We start from the raw sequence: 17958 nt of genomic DNA on the forward strand, positions 1-17958 counted from the left end.
CCCTGCCAGGAGGCGAGGAATTTGGGCATTTGGTTTGATTCCAACCTGACCTTTGGCCTCCAGATCAATCGGGTGATTGGATCCTGCTTCGGGACTCTAAAGAGCCTTAGGAAGGTGTTGAAATTTCTACCCATCAAAGCACGCCAAACGCTAGTGCATGCACTAGTCACATCCAAGATGGACTATGGCAACCTTCTCTATTTAGGGACCTTAGAGAAGCATCTGAGCCGCCTGCAGGTCTTGCAGAACGCTGCTGCCCGATTGGTGCTCAGACTACCCAGAAGGGCTGCCTCTAAAGCGGCTCTTCAGACCCTGCACTGGCTCCCGGTAAGAAGCAGGGTGGAATTTAAAGCACTCTGCACTTGCCATCGAATCGTCAATGGTAGGGCACCCCTTCCTTTGCAGGGACTGCTGACACAATATGAGCCTTCCCGTTCCCTTAGATCTTCCGGATCGGGGCGTCTGTCCATGCCCAAGGTGTCTAAAGCAAGGATGGGCGGAAGATCTTTCAGGCATCTGGCTGCGTTAAGCTGGAATAAACTTCCAGCGGCGTTGCGTCTTGAGCCATCCGAATCAATCTTTAGAGCCAAGTTAAAAACAATATTATTCACCCGGTAACAGGTTCTGTCCCCCTGTAGTTTTCCTGCAAGCACTCGCCCCACAGCGCGGGGACACGCCGCTGGGCGTCACCAAGCGCTTTACAAAACCCCCTATTATTATTATTATTAAAGGAAGAATGGATGAGGGGAAGGATGGATGAGGGGATGGATGGATGAGGGGAAGGAAGGCTGGATGTGGGGAAGGATGGATGGATGAGGGGATGGATGGATGGATGAGGGGATGGATGGAGGGGAAGGATGGATGAATGGGTGTGTGAAAGGATGGATGGATGATGAGGGGAAGGATGGATGATGAGGGGAAGGATGGATGGATGGATGATGAGGGAAGGATGGATGGATGGATGGATGATGAGGGGGTGGGTGAAAGGATGGATGATGAGGGGAAGGGTGGATGGATGGATGATGAGGGGGTGGGTGAAAGGATGGATGGATGATGAGGGAATGGATGGATGATGAGGGGGTGGGTGAAAGGATGGATGGATGGTGAGGGGATGAATGGATGGATGATGAGGGGAAGTATGGATGGATGATGAGTGGGTGGGTAGAAGGATGGATGAATGGATGATGAGGGAAAAGGATGGATGGATGATGAGGGAAAAGGATGGATGGATGATGAGGGGAAGGACGGATGGATGGAGGGATGGTGGGTGGGTGAAAGGATGGATGGATGGAGAGTGGGTGGGTGGAAGGATGGATGGATGGATGATGAGTGGGTGGGTGAAAGGATGGATGGATGATGAGTGGGTGGGTGAAAGGATGGATGGATGAGTGGGTGGGCGAATGGTGGGTGGGTGAAAGGATGGATCAGTGGATTGGATGGTGGGTGGGTGAAAGGATGGATGAGTGGGTGGGTGGATGGTGGGTGGGTGGATGATGGGGGTAGGTGGATGAGTGAAATGATGGATGGATTGATGGATTGATAAGTGCAAGGGTGAATGAATGGACATATGAGTGAAAGGGTGGATGTAAGGATGGATGAGTGAGTGAAAGGGAGGGTAGATGGACAAAAGGATGAATAGATGTGTGAAGGAGTGAAATGATAGATGGATGAGTGATAGGGTCAATGGATGGATTCATGAGTGGATGAGTAGATGGATGGATGGGTGGGTGGGTGGATGGATGGATGGATGGAAGGAAGGATGGCTAATTGAAAGGGTCGATGGAGAGAGAAAGGGAGGATGGATGGATAACTAAAAGAGTGGATGGGTGGAAGGATTAGTAAGTGAAAGGATGGCTGGATTGGTGAAAGGGTAAATGGCTGAATGGATGAGTGAATGGATGGATGGGATGAAGAGTGGATGGATAAGTGTACAGATGGATAGGGTGAAAGGGTGGATGGATGGATGGATGGATGGATGGATGGATAATGGAGGATGAGTGAAAGGATGGATGAGGGGATGGATCAGGGGATGGATGAGTGAAATGATAGATGGAAGGATAAATGATGGATAGGTTTGCAAATGGTTGAACATGTTTGGAAATGGCTGGGCTTACTTATATACTATTGCGCAACCTCTGATGTGTCTGTAAAACATACCTATTGTCCTAAAGTTTTGTCCTGAATTTTGACCTCCTGTCCTGAATTTGTGTCCTGAATTTTGACCCTTTGTCCTGAATTTTTACACTCAGCGTCCTGAATTTGCACCAATGCCAGTTGGTCACCCTAGTGTATACATTCCCCCTGCCACAATGCCCTCTGCCCTTCGACGTCTCACGCTAGTAGTCCCAACATTCTCTCAGGGTCTGACAGTCATTGGAAGCGACTTCAACACTGTTATGCATCCTTCTCGCGACACGACAGGTGCTCCCTCTGCGTCCCGCCTTGCCTCTGCTAAGCGCCTCTCTGATTGGTCCTCCGCCCAAAGGTCTCTGCGATGCTTGGAGGGTGTGGAATCCCAGCCGAGAACAATATACTCATACTTCGGCGGCCCACCGCACTCACTCCCGTATTGACCTGCTCCTGTTGCCAGCCATCGACTGTCAGTTGTTGTCCGGGGTTACTATCCTGCCCCGAGGTATCTCTGACCAATCCCCTGTCTCCCTCCATCTCGGGCGTTCCACCGGTGGTGTCCGTACAACTTTGCGGATGAACGCATGGTTTCTGCAGGATTGGGGCATGGGTGTGACCAATCTTCACCTTTACTACCTGGCCACGAGACTCATTGTGGTTCATGACTGGTTCGCTGGTGGCTGGTCCGATCCGGCATACCAGGTTGAGCTCCGATCTATGGACTTTCCACAGCTCCAAGCCTACTTGTATGGGGCTCCCATACCACAAGTCCATCCCCCATCACTAGGACAGTCCTACTGGCTTGGCGCACTGCCCGACGCCACACAAAATGGGATGGGAAACTTACCCAACATACACCCTTGTGGAATGGTACTTGGCTGCGGAAGACCTCGACTCTCCGGGACTTCCATCGGTGGGACCACATTGGGATCTCGCTTCTTGTGGACGTCTGGGTTGGGGACCATATCAGGACCTTCGCTACTCCCTCCATTCCTCCCAATTTTACAAATATCTACAGCTTAGGCCCAAGTGATGATGGGGAACCTTGGTAAGGGGGGGTGGGGGGGTTGTGGATTTACTGCTCCCTAGTGAACAATGACCCGCAACCCTAGACTCACTGCGTGCCCGCTGCGAGGGTTGGTGGGCCCCATAGAAGATGCGGACTGGATAGACACTCTCATGGTCCCAAGACCTTGAAGACCTCCTCCAAACTGCATTTAATCCAACTCTATTATTTACACATGGCTTACCTAACCCCCTGCACGTCTATATAGAGCCCGAAAGCGGCCCTCCCTGACCTGTACATGTTGCAATCACGCTCCAGCTGACTTATACCACATGATCTGGCAATGGCCTGCCCTTGCATGATTTTGGGCGGATGTGGAACTGGAACTCACACAGACCCTGGGGTGGACGGTTTCCCAACCCATTGCGTCTGATTCTAGGTGTGTTTGATGGCTTGAATGGCTCTCGGCTGAGAAGCACTTCCTTGGGACTGCAGTGGTGGTGGCAAAACGGGACATTGCGGCACTCTGGTCTCCGGCCAAGCCCCCTACTGTATGGAGGTCGAAACGGGGGATAGACTGGTGCGGAACTCAAGAGGAACCCCTCTTTGAAGCCCGGGGCTGCCCTGAACTATTCAAAAAGATTTGGGGTAAATGGTTCAATCTAACGTCCTGAGGGGTGTGTGTGTTCTTATGTGTCATGATAACCTTGTGCAAGACTCTATTCTGAAGAATGATTTTCAGGTCTCTGTCATCTTCCTTGCTGTTGTGCACCATCCAGACACTGTGTCTGATTTTGCTGCCAATATCAATGTATGATTTGGTTTAAAAATCGATACAATTAATTATTTTAAAAAAAGTGTTCGGCACACAGAAGAGGAAAAAACTATGTGGCAGTCAGCAGCCGTTATGTTGATCAGTGTTAGAGGTAGGTCTTTCCAGGGTTGAACCGACACACGTAATCCTGTCAGGACCCTACCTATGTTCAGATCCAGGAATCTCTGCCTTTCTATGGCTATCCTATTACCCAGGTAGCGGACCCCTTCCAGGCACCATGGCAATGGAAGTTGCAGGAGCAGTACCTGGTCCATATCCGCCAGTGTTTTCAGCAGAATAAGTTGTGACTTCTGAGCATTTACTGAGAGACTGGTGTGCTGTCTGCAGTATCAGCAGTACCTCGGCCGGCTCCCACAGATACACCAGGGCATAAAGTGATATTATATGCACAGTTCTCCCCATTGCATAAGCCTTTGTTGTAGCAACACTGCAAGTGGTTCCATAGACACTGCAAAGAATATCTGTGATAGGGGACATCCTTGCCTTGTGCAGTGGCATAGCGGGAAGGATTCCGACATATAGCCACTAGTTCGCACTCTGGCAGTCAGTGCAGTATACAACAGTTTTATCCACGCAATACATTTGGGCCCAAACCCCATTTTCCTCATGACATGCCATGTGTATGACCACACTACCGAATCGAAGGCTTGCATATAAGTCAGTGAGATGAAGTTGGATCAGCTTATTGGGCTATATAAGTGTTTTTTTCCAGTCTGTGCCAGTCATCAAGTATGATGCTAGGCAAGCAGCGCCACTCATGTAATCTGGAGATTGAGTCTGGGGCATCTTTTCTATCTCCATTAATTTGGATTCGTCACATTACAAGTAGGCCTGGGCGTAGAACTACACTACGCTTGCATAGTGTGCACAACTACGCGCTACACGAATTGCACGTAGCACAGTGCAAAAACGCGTAGCGTAGTGGGCATTTTTTGCTTGCTCGCGGTCCTCAACGTCAAGTTGGCGACCGCGAGCAAGCGAAATAACATCCCGGCTAGACTTTTTCCTTGTTCGCGATCAGCAACATCAAGTTGCCGATCGCGAGCGTGATAAATAAACCTACCGGCGAGATTCTCAACGTGGGGAGGTCAGGTTTCTCATTGCGAGTGGTCACGTATGCTCGCGACCGCTCGCCATGAGAAACTACCAGTCCACGTTGAGAAACTGGCGCTCGAGTACAAATCTACTCGAGCGGCAGAAAACGACCACTTGCACTGTGCAAGATGCAGTTTGCACTGATTACACAGTGCGGACAAGCATCTGGCACTGTGGAATCAGTGCGAACAGCATTTTGAACAGTGCACTACGCAGTTCGCGTAGCTCGCATAGTGCGAAGTGGACTTCGCGTAGCTATGCATAGCGCTACTACGCGAACTACGCCCAGGGTTAGTTACAAGTTCACCAATCACTTGTTTCGGCACCATATATGATGTGTTCATACACACTTCCCGAACTACCACTTTCACCGCTTCCCACTCATGAGCCCTAGTCGTAGATCTTCCCCAGTTTTCGTGGAACTAATACCCTAGTGCCTTTTGGACCGTAGCCAAAAATAGTGGGTCTGCCACTGCCTCCGCATGTAGGCGCCATTGTGGTACAGCTGGGTGCAGGCGTTCCCGCATCAGGGAGAGAAAGAAGGGGAAGTGGTCAGAAAGATACCTCACCAGGTATGTCACCTCGCAAGTCGGAGTTGCGAGGCATGGAGTTTGAGAGACAGAAGTCCATTCTGCTATATGTACCGGATGCTGTTGTGTAGCAAGAGAATATTCTAGCACTTGGGTGCCTTTCCCTTCATGCATATTTTAACCCTAAGTCTTGCATCAATGTTTGCAACCATGCCGTCATGTGGAATTTCGTGTGTGTTCTGGGGGGCTCGCTGTCCAGTGATGGGTCAAGTACACAATTACAGTCACCTGCGAGCAATGTGTCATTGGTTAGGAATAGAGCAGCTGCTGTTACCACCTCAGTAAAGAACTGTGGGTGATCCGCATTCTGAGCATATACCAAAATTAAACAGAAACCACACCCATCTAGCACTGCAGACAGGATCACAAAACAGCTATCAGTGTCCATTACATGGCCCTTATGCTGAAACAGCACCCCAGGGGCTATCCAGATCAAGGTACTGCGAGTGAACCCTGAAAACGATGTTGCATATAGCTGACCCCCCATCACGTACGTTGCATCAGGAGACAGTCCCCTCAGACATGTGTCTCCTTTAGAAAGGTGATCGCTGTATGATATCTCTTACGGTATGCATGCACTCTCTCTCACATTTTCTGGGCTGTGCTAATCCCCTGACATTCCACATCAGGAATTTGAATGTCTTATCTACCATTCTAATTTATCTGCAGAAGCTGGTCCATAATTGGACAAAGCTCCAGGTAGTGCCTCGTTGCAACCTTACCCTTCCATCCACATGAGTTGTCCCCATCCCACTGTGTTGAAACAAGAAAAGAACTTCCCATACCCACAACTCTCCCCATTCCCTGGGGCAGTACCACCACCCCGTCCCGCCTCACAACAAGTGACACTAAAAACTGTTGGTCCCGCCCCCTACCCAACTCTGTACTCATGAATATATCAAACCAAAAACGTACATTAACTGTTGTGCAATGCTAGGAGTCAGGAGTCGGTGCACCACAACCAGCACCAGAGGAAGGAAGGACTACAAGAAAAACATCCCCCTCTGCTATCCTGCTGCAGCCATACGACCCCTGGTCCTTACATGTGAAGAAGGGATTGCTCCTCAATACAGTGCTATCAAGAAGAAATTCTCACCCAGGCTCCTACGCTTACTAAAAGGTACATACAGACTTTAAAATGGAAGGATGTGGGGGCCTAGTTCCAGACGTTACCTCCCTCCCTGGTTCAACAACAGCAGAGGCATACTAATGATTTCTACAAGTACAGAATGTAATAAAGGAAGTTTCATTTGTAAGGGTCTTGTAGGTGTTCCCATCTGTGCTACCACCCATCGCAGCCTCAGGTCTGTAGAAATTAGTACAGTTTGTCAAGAGAAAATCATGAATGGCCATTGTCTGTGATGTCAGTGTAGTATTCAGGGCCTCTCCATCTGACTAAATGAAGTTTTGGAGTTGCCGGCTGGGAATTTATTTCATGCAGTTTTCCATCAGAGCAAACCTCCATGAGTCCCTGTCCAATTTGTGAGTCTGGTCTTACAGTTATTTCAACTCGCCTTCTCTGCTGTGATGATCTGCATTTAGTCATTAAGGCATGTGGTCTTGATCTTCCCAAAGACTGGGAAGGGGGCCCTGGGAGTGTGTCCACCCAGTGTGATGCCTCAGACGCAGCAAAAAAGAAATTCGCCTTTTCTTGATGTAGCACCCAGAGTTTAGTCAGGAATATCAAAGTATAGCATAGATTATGACCTCAGAGCCTACCTTTGACTGCTAGAAAAGTTTGTTGTTGCTCTTGGACCTTCAGGGTGTAGTCTGGGAACACAGAGATCGGGTGGCCCTCGAAGTTTGGTGGGCCCTTCATTCGCACGCACTGCAGTATTGCATCCCTATCTCTGTAATCAAACATCCCGGTGATAATGGCCCTCAGCAGTACATCAGGACGGGGGTAGGGGGCTGTGCCAGTGCCCAATGTGCTTGTTCCACTTCGAAAATTTTTGATAATGGCTGTGGGTGCATGATCTTACTGATCCACTCCTCGAGGAACAGCTCTGCCGACTGCCTTCTGCATTGTCAGGAAACTCCAAGAAATGGAGGTTGTTCCTCCAGGATTGACCCACCACATCTTCAACTCAGTCTTCCAGGTGGATGGTCAGCTTTCGTAGGGAGGATACCATTTACCGAAGAGTCACCACCTCCGATTGCAGGTCCACCACGGCTCCCTCTGCAGTGGTCACTCAGTCGGCCACCCCCTCAGGTCCACCCACAGGAATGCGACATCAGTGGCCACAGTGTCTATTTTAGAACTAGCTCCATGCGTGTGCTCTGGATGGCAGCCATAAGGTCAGATAAGGTGGGCTCCTTTGGTTGGCTGTCATAGGTGAGTGCTCGACAGAATCAGTATTCTCCTCAACAGCCCTTCCTGCTGGTTCAACGACCTGGGTATAATTGCAATTTTAATATATTGTATAGTCTTGGCTGTCTTATCTTTCCCCATGGTGCCTCTGTCGCCGGCCACAAGCAGGATCCACCTATGCACTGTCCAATTCACCCTTCAGGCACAATCACAATTACTGACCCACCGTGCCCTGCCAGAAAGATGTTGTCCTCAGGTTTACAGATAGAGTCAAGCGAGCGCAGAGTTTTTCCACTCGTATTCTCCTTCCGTCTACTGAGGCTCAACACAGCTCAGTCCAGCAGCGGTCAGTATTAATACACCCCCAGGCCCTAGCAACGTGCATCTCCTGTGTCAGAAGTCTCCTCACCATATCTCTTGCCCCCAAGCATCTCCACATGTCTCAGATGCTCTGGCAATGGAAAGCTGCATGGGTTCCCTAATGTCTGCCAAGTGTGTTAGGTGGTGGTAAGCAACTCCAGTCAGACCGGGCCGGTGCAGCACATCCACCACGATGCAAGAGCCCGGCTAGCCCACACTGCAGAACACCGGCCGAAGGCCCCACTCTCCCGTTCCCTACCAGCGGGGAGACCGTACTCAGACCCAGGGAGCTTTTAACAGCCGTCACATGGCCCGCCGTCACACTTTGTCAGCAGTCATCCCCCATCAGGCTCCCATTGTCAAGGTGTCGCTACCGGAACTCCCTCGTCCCACTGCCTACCTTCTGCCTCGCAGTCTGTCCTACGGGACCTCCGACCAGACACTGGGGTGCACTTTCAGCCTGCACTCTTCAGTGTCGGCCCAAGGATCAGGCCGTCATTCACTGCTTCCGAGAGGTGGGCCGCAGTCTCATGTCCGTCCGGCGCTACTGCAGCGTATGTCTCTCAACTCTGTGCAGGGGTCCTCCGCCCATTCAACTGCTAGTCCAGCGGGTCCCACGAGATGCTCAGGAATCGCCGCGGCCGGCTCACAGCAGCCCTCGTTTCGGTGTTGCCGGGCAGGGTACACCCTCTTCCGTCACAGGGGCCCTGCCGCGGACCCACAGACCCCACACCTGACAACCTCATGGCCATAGTTCTGTAGTGCTGCCCACCCAGGCGCTTCGACAGGTCTCTCAGCTGTTCCTCTCTGCGGCCTCAGGGGAACTCATTTTTGAGCCTCGCTGTCAGAGCAGGGCCACGCCACGTCACAAAGGTAGGTCCAGTCCGGTGTCACTCTTTATGGCACCTACAGAATGGGAGCAAAGCCAGTTTTCAGGCTCAACACAGATACCTTAGCCACGTGCTGGATTCACGGGGAGGGGTCCAGGCAGTCCAGTAGTGTGGCCCACAGCAGGATCGGGACCTGGATGGAGCTCTTTCAAGGCTCGTCCACCATCTTGGCTGTTCAGGCCACGCCCCGACAGTTGCTGATACATAGGAAGAAGTTAAGAGGTTGCAGGAGGAAGTGCAAGAGGCAGAACAGCAGGGTTGAATTAGAGCAGGTTGTGTTAAGAGGGATGATGACAATTGGGTGTCGATAGATGGGAGACCTGTGTTGCCTGATAGCTTGCTGTCTCTAGGGAAAAGGAATTTTTATGGTCCTGCACACGTTGGGAGGGATGCCATGGTTAAGTTGTTTCAACAGAATTGTATAATTCCTGATTTCAGTTGATGATTAAGAGTTTGTGGTACAGATGTGTTCTGTGCCAGCAGATTAATGTAGGAAGGAGGACACAAGTGACGATGAGACAAATAGTGAGATCAGAAGGTCCATTCAACAGGATTCAACCAGATATTATCGAGATGCCTGTGTATAATAATGGGTTGAGACATGTTCTGGTGGTTGTGTGTATTTTCTTACATTGGGTTTAAGCTTACCCGACAAGGAGAAATGACAGTCTCTCTGTAGCTAAGCTGTTGTTGCAGAAATTGATCCCCAGGTTCGGTTTCCTGACATCGCTGGAGTCAGACCAGATAACGAGAGCCTGAAAATGTTGGGTGCAGCATTGCAAGCGGAACAGAGACAATGTACCTACATGCCTGAGGCATTGTGGAGTAGGTCAATGGTAAGCAGAAATCTCATTTAGTTAAGGCGTAAGTGTCTACGTACTTGAAGTGGGTGGATGCTTTGCCTTTGGTGCTGATGAGTCTACACAGCATTCCTGATTGGAGGACTGTCTCCTCATGAGATCATCATGGGCTGCACAATGAGATTGCCTGCAGTACCTGCACATGTGCTTGTGAATATTAAAGACGGCATGCTTCTCGATTACTGCAAAGGTCTGGCTGATATGGTGCATTCTGTGTTTCACCAGGTTGGAGCAGCCACTGCTCTCCCACATCAGGAGCAGTGCCATGATCCTAGTCCTGGAGACTGGGTCTTGGCGAAAAAACACATTCGGAAAACATGCCTGGAACCTTGTTCCAGGTTATTCTAGTGACACATACTGCTGTTAAATGTTGTGGACTCCCCATCTGGGTGCATTCCTTGTGCACCCAGAGAGTGGAGTGTCCCCACAATGATGTGACAGTGCCTATTCCTGAAGAGCAGAGAGCAGCTGCGGAGCAGCAGGAAGAAACAGAGAAGGGAAGAAGAGAACGAGCAAAAGAATCAAACCTTGGTAGCAGTCCAAGAACCTGCAGTAGCACACACTCGGCCCGATGGCTGTCTTGATGTAACCGCATCTGGATATAAAACAGATGAAGGGTCTTGGCCATTGGTTCAGGTAGAGGCTGACCTTCATCTTGGTGAAGGGCCGAGTGGGGTGACCAGCTGAGTTGAAGCTGGAGAAGAATGGTCGAAAAGGCAAATGAGTGGGAAACCAAGTCTGCTGAATGCTTACCACATACAGTCACAGAAAAAAACTGGAGTTAATGATCTAAGTTGCAGTGAAGATGAACAACCTACACTCAGGGGATAAAAAAGAGCATAGGTGCTTTGTCAGAAGTACGCAGACATTTAGTGGTTCGATTTTATGGCCAATTACAAAGACAGAGTTTTCTATTATCTGAATGATGACTGTGCAGGGCCAATTGAACCTCCATGAATTTGAAACTGTTATAGAGTACTGCTTTTGAACTTATTCTATCATGAGATGAACTGAACTGAACTGTGTCACTGCTTGAGTCCTGGAACTGAACTTGACATTTTATTTAACTGTGACAAATTAATGAACTTTGCCTAAAGAATTAAAAAGATTCTACTGTTCGTCTTTATACTGATACCTCGTATGCTTCATTTTTTAAACATCCCTGTTAAAACTGGCTTATGCTTAGATTAGAAAGGGATAGTTTCTTTATGGAACATCTGATTACAACTATTTGTATTCTTTGCATTGTGGATACTACTGTTTTGTATCTTGTTTTATTACGACTTAACCTTCTGGCACATTTCGGTCTTCAGAATGTATTATTATATATTTTGATTGTTTTTATGCTTTGCATATGTACTGGCTGGGTTAATATTCTAAATTAATCCTTTACAGTTGAAATTATTAATTCCTGGTCATCATCGTGGAGTCACACTGGATGGAAATTAATTTCTGATGTTTACTCCCATACAAAGCTTAAGTTGACAATAAAAGGTCCACATGACCAATGAGGAAATATGCTTGATGATTTTACTAAGAGATTGAGGTTCAGATATAGATGCTCAATCATTAGACTAAGGATGAATGTTTTTCTATATTGCCAGGTTATAATTGTCACAATGGTCAATTTATATTTCTCCTAGATAATGTTCTTCAGTAACGTTCTTTCTAATGAAATATTAGAAACAATGTTTCTTACATATTAAGTGGCATGCTTCGGCCTTGGGATTGCTCCTTCATCAGCACCAAAGTTGGTGCTCAATGGGCTCATCCTGAGCTCCTAGAGTGTTTTGCATGTCTGTTTGATTTTATGGTTGAAATTTTGAGGTGACCAGATTTTGAGTCTTAGATACAATCTGTTAAACAAGCATTTACAATGCAACGGTCTCGCCTTTGCCAAAGTTAGAGCTATTGGCATTGTAAATGACAATTTTTTTAATTTATGTGTTGGTTTTGAAAACAGATAAATAAATGGCATTGTCATTTACAATGTCAATAGCTTAATCTCTCACAAATGCGAGACCTAATACATTTGCACCCACACACAAACACACACACACACAGAGCCCCCACACACACAGAGCCCCCCACACCACACACACACAGAGCCCCCACACACACACATACCGAGCCCCCACAGACACAGAGCCCCCCACACACAGAGAGCTCCCCACACACACACAGAGCACCCCCCACACACACAGAGCCCCCCACACAAACAGAGCCCCCCCCACACACAGAGTGCCCCACACACACAGAGAGAGCCACACACACACACACACAGAGCCCCACACACACAGAGAGCCCCCCCACACACAGAGCCCCCCACACACACACAGAGCCCCCCCACACACACACAGAGCCCCCCCACACACACAGAGAGCCCCCCACACACACAGAGCCCCCCACACACAGAGAGAGCCCCACACACACACAGAGCCCCCCACACACACAGAGCTCCCCCCACACACACAGAGCCCCCCCACACACAGAGCCTCCCCACACACACAGTGGCCCCCACATACACAGAGCCCCCCACACACACAGAGAGCAGACAAGCATGCACAACGAGGGAGCAGGGGTGGCAGAAAAGCATAATGGGCACCTGGGTCTCATGTAAACCATGTCCCATGGTGGGCTCTATGATGGCACAGCCACCGTTATGCTGCTGGGTTCCCCTTTCCCACCCTCCTCCCAGCTTGTTGATGCATCTCGCCCCTCCTACCACTGAATTCCTATGTGCTTCTCTTTAAATCACTTTGGCCTCCGCACCCTGGACTTCCTTGCACCCACACTGCCTGCGGAGGCCAGATGCATGCTCTGCACGTGCCACGCTATCTCTGAAAGCAATGGGGGCCTCCCCTGGACTCGCAGCCTCGCTGCATGCTGTTAGCACGAGCCATGCAGGTGTACAACAACCCACACCATGCACTCCCGGGGCCGCTCACCCAACTAGGGGTGAATGTATGACATTGTTCTACATTCTGTCCATCAACTGTGTTTTTTGTAATTTTCACCCCGAGTGGGCTGGGTATGCTCAGACGTGAGTCCCAGGCTCTCCACACCACTGGAGTCAAGCTATCCAGGCTGAATGAAGGCTGATAGCCAGAAACCGGTCCTTGGATGCTTGATTCCGGTCTGGGAAAGACAGGGCTTGGCAGTTCGGACTGGACTTTTCCCATGAGGCAAAGGGTCAGCGCTGATTTGCTTGTAGCCAGTGTCTAACCCAGGGTGGTGTGGAGTGAAAAAAACAATGGATTTAGGCCCAGATCCTTGTACTGGGGTGAATGTATGACATTGTTCTACATTCTGTCCATCAACTGTGTTTTTTGTAATTTTCACCCCGAGTGGGCTGGGTATGCTCAGACGTGAGTCCCAGGCTCTCCACACCACTGGAGTCAAGCTATCCAGGCTGAATGAAGGCTGATAGCCAGAAACCGGTCCTTGGATGCTTGATTCCGGTCTGGGAAAGACAGGGCTTGGCAGTTCATACTGGACTTTTCCCATGAGGCAAAGGGTCAGAGCTGATTTGCATATAGCCAGTGTCTAACCCAGGGTGGTGTGGAGTGAAAAAAACGATGGATTTAGCCCCAGATCCTTGTACTGGGGTGAATGTATGACATTGTTCTACATTCTGTCCATCAACTGTGTTTTTTGTAATTTTCACCCCGAGTGGGCTGGGTATGCTCAGACGTGAGTCCCAGGCTCTCCACACCACTGGAGTCAAGCTATCCAGGCTGAATGAAGGCTGATAGCCAGAAACCGGTCCTTGGATGCTTGATTCCGGTCTGGGAAAGACAGGGCTTGGCAGTTCGGACTGGACTTTTCCCATGAGGCAAAGGGTCAGAGCTGATTTGCATATAGCCAGTGTCTAACCCAGGGTGGTGTGGAGTGAAAAAAACGATGGATTTAGGCCCAGATCCTTGTACTGGGGTGAATGTATGACATTGTTCTACATTCTGTCCATCAACTGTGTTTTTTGTAATTTTCACCCGAGTGGGCTGGGTATGCTCAGACGTGAGTCCCAGGCTCTCCACACCACTGGAGTCAAGCTATCCAGGCTGAATGAAGGCTGATAGCCAGAAACCGGTCCTTGGATGCTTGATTCCGGTCTGGGAAAGACAGGGCTTGGCAGTTCGGACTGGACTTTTCCCATGAGGCAAAGGGTCAGAGCTGATTTGCATATAGCCAGTGTCTAACCCAGGGTGGTGTGGAGTGAAAAAAACGATGGATTTAGGCCCAGATCCTTGTACTGGGGTGAATGTATGACATTGTTCTACATTCTGTCCATCAACTGTGTTTTTTGTAATTTTCACCCCGAGTGGGCTGGGTATGCTCAGACGTGAGTCCCAGGCTCTCCACACCACTGGAGTCAAGCTATCCAGGCTGAATGAAGGCTGATAGCCAGAAACCGGTCCTTGGATGCTTGATTTCGGTCTGGGAAAGACAGGGCTTGGCAGTTCGGACTGGACTTTTCCCATGAGGCAAAGGGTCAGAGCTGATTTGCATATAGCCAGTGTCTAACCCAGGGTGGTGTGGAGTAAAAAAACGATGGATTTAGGCCCAGATCCTTGTACTGGGGTGAATGTATGACATTGTTCTACATTCTGTCCATCAACTGTGTTTTTTGTAATTTTCACCCAACTAGGAGCAGCCCCGCCTGGTTACGCAGTAAAAACTCAAAAGTCACACATTAACCAAGTGTGGTGGGCGTTCCATAAGGAATTCCAATGCTCCTGTGACGGGCATTGCAGAGTGCCAGAGGAATACTGTGAATACACAATACTCCAAAGAACAACGGTGAGGGTACAAGCACTGTAGCACAGCAAATAACCAAATTTAGAAAGTGCAATCCACACTGGATTTGTCTTAGTGCCTTCAAAAAGAGGAGGTGATTGGGTATTGCAACTACGGCAGCAGGAATCTAGGTGGATTAGTCGTTGCAGGGCGGTGCAATGTGGACTCAATACTGAGCATGAGCTACATCACTTTCTCTGAGTTAACATTGAGTGTGCATAGTCTCTGTGTATAGTTTTATTGAGTTACAGGGAATGGTTATATGATTAGGACATGCTTGAACGGCACGGATAAGGGTTAAATTTCCCCGACTGTGAGGTAATCTGTATTAGACCAATGGTTGGCAATTGAATTTGGTAGAGAGTATGAGGACATATATGGGTACGTTAGGAGAAATGGTCAGTACCAAAATTACTGACTATCTAGGGATATAATTAAGCAGATATGATGAACAGATTTGAAGAGCCATGGGGTTCTGTTGAGTAAATTCTCTCTATTTGAAAGATTGTCATTATGGTGTGAAGGGTATTTTTCAGTATGAGAGAATTAATAGGACACTGTTTCAAAGAATATGTTAGGATTAACATCAACGAACATTAATGTGCACGTTGGTCCAGATCCGATCAAGAATAGCAGATACGAATATTAAGAGGATCGGAACGAAATTGAACACGAGGAGAAGTGTTGAGGGATACACCATATGGGCAGCGGAAGATGCAGTCAAACCCGTGCTCCCTGATAGGACGGTTGTTATAATGAACGGTAACATTTTAACAGGGAAACAGACGGTGTATATACATTTTGCGTTAAATAACTAGGCTCGGACCTTGATGGGGCACGGAGTTTAGGTTCAGGTTACGTTGGTGATTGGCTGGAGAAGGGTACCGGAAATACTAGAGGCCGGCTATTATGCGGTCTTGGCGGAAGTCACTTGGGACGGACCAGATAGGGAACACACGTTGTATTGAGTGCATTAGAGGAACGATTATGATTGGCTGCAGTATGAACGAGAAAAGGAAACCGGAAATACTTGGTGAAAATGGGCGGCCAGTATGCGTTCTCAGCGGAAGTATCCTGATACGGACCAAACAGGGAACACAATTAAAATTGAGCGCGAAATGAGGAAGATAGTGATTGGTTACAATGGAGTTTAAATAGCGGGAACACGAGAGTAGGAATTGCACGTAGGTTTAAGGACCGGCCCGTCGCCACGAATAGAAGACCTTCCGCCTTCAAGACTTTAAGAGAAAGGATCCAGGTAACTGGGAGAGCAAGGACAGAATGGTGTGGTTTACGTTTTTGAAGGTTTTTTTTCAAAGACTGATAGTAGCTCAGACATTGTATGTGTATTTTTTTGCTCACAACAGAACCTATTGGGAAGAGTGGAATGTGTTGGGATCAGGTGAGATTAAGAAGTTTGTCCTATTAGGATAGTATTAGTGCAGCTTCGAGCATGGCATATAGGCGAATACTCACAATATGTTTATATTGTCTGATATACATATTTTTTCACAGATGCAGAAATCGTGAATTTGATTTGAGTTACATGGAGGGATGAACGTTGGATTGGAACTATTTTTAGTCTCAGTGGTAAGCTGTCAAGGGTGGGCACACCTAGAGAGGTTATGGTACATGAGCATGATCATGTTAATAGTCATTAACTGTCTTTTTTTAGAGGATATAATCAGACACGTTGAAGGAAGGAAGGGAAGTTGAGGTCCTAAGGTGAACAGAATTAATGAAATAGGTGAGACCCCCTTTTTTCAAATTGTTGAGCAGCTTAGGTAATGTCATATGGATAATTACTTAGCAAGAATTATAAGTTTGGTACTTCAACAATAAGTAGAGAGAGCAGATTCACAGTTAGAGTAAGTTGAACGTCGGGGCATAGGTGTTTTTTCATTCTCATATTCACTTATATTCAACAGTATCCCTTGATTTGGTCTAACACTGAGGAGGACAATGAGTTTTTTAAACAGCTGTCACCTAGTAAATGTATAAATAGGAGTTTTTGATAGTAGAATAAGATCTATAACAATTAGTGGATGGGACATGTACCATATGTATACATATATCCATACCAACATGATGTTTCCATTACAGGATTCAAGTATTGTTGTTATTTGGTTGGATATACACTTATAAGAGAGAACTGCATCTGTGAATAGTAATTGGAAGGTAGGCATTGTGATCAAGTTGGTTGTAAGGTGCGTTTGGGAAAGCATTTTGTGTATATTAATAACTGTCTTAAAAGCTTAGCACCTTGAAATTTTGATAAATTCTGTGATGTCTGGAGAAGTTCTTTTCTTTTTGAGATGATTAATACTAATGTATAAATTTACTACATGTTAGATTGTTAAGTAGGCAGGTGGAACGGAGCGCATAATCGTTGAATAGAAATTTCCATGGAGTACTGTAATTTGAGTGTTGTATTATGGTTTCAACAATTGTAATATTTTTTTTTTTCTTTGTTTGATTTATTTTTCAACAGCCCTGATGATGTCCGTCTTCGGACGAAACGCGTCGGCTGTCAGATGTTTTCAATTGTCTGGATTGATTTGGAAATATTGAAGTGGAATGTGGAATCTGTCGTCATTTTTTGTGACTGATATCTGAATAAATTGTAATTTTGGGAATCAACAAACTTTGACCCTGTGATATTTATATCAATTTGAATCCGCTCCCTCGAATCTTTGGAGTTGTACTGTGAATACACATCTCATGACAGAATCCATGCTCAGCTAATTTATATCCAATATGCTGTGTGCGCGTGGTCCGTACCAAACTCCAGTAAGACTCGTCACCCTCATTCAAACGAGCACCGTTTGCACATAGTAGCCACAACAGTTCATTAAAAGTGACAAAACATTGGGATGCCAGTTTAATAAACACGATGACAATACACTCCTGCACGGGATTGACTGAAGCTGGAATCTTCTGTCTGAGTGTGTGAATGAGCAGTAAGAAATGGGTGTGCAGAACTCCTGGAGGGTTAAATGAATGAGGTGTGGCTGGTCTGTAGAGTTCCTGGAGAATGTCTGAATGACATTAGTAATGTTATGTGTGCATATCTGATGGATGAAC

The sequence above is a fragment of the Lissotriton helveticus genome, chromosome 11, assembly GCF_964261635.1.
Source record: "Lissotriton helveticus chromosome 11, aLisHel1.1, whole genome shotgun sequence".
In the NCBI taxonomy this organism is placed as follows: domain Eukaryota; kingdom Metazoa; phylum Chordata; class Amphibia; order Caudata; family Salamandridae; genus Lissotriton; species Lissotriton helveticus.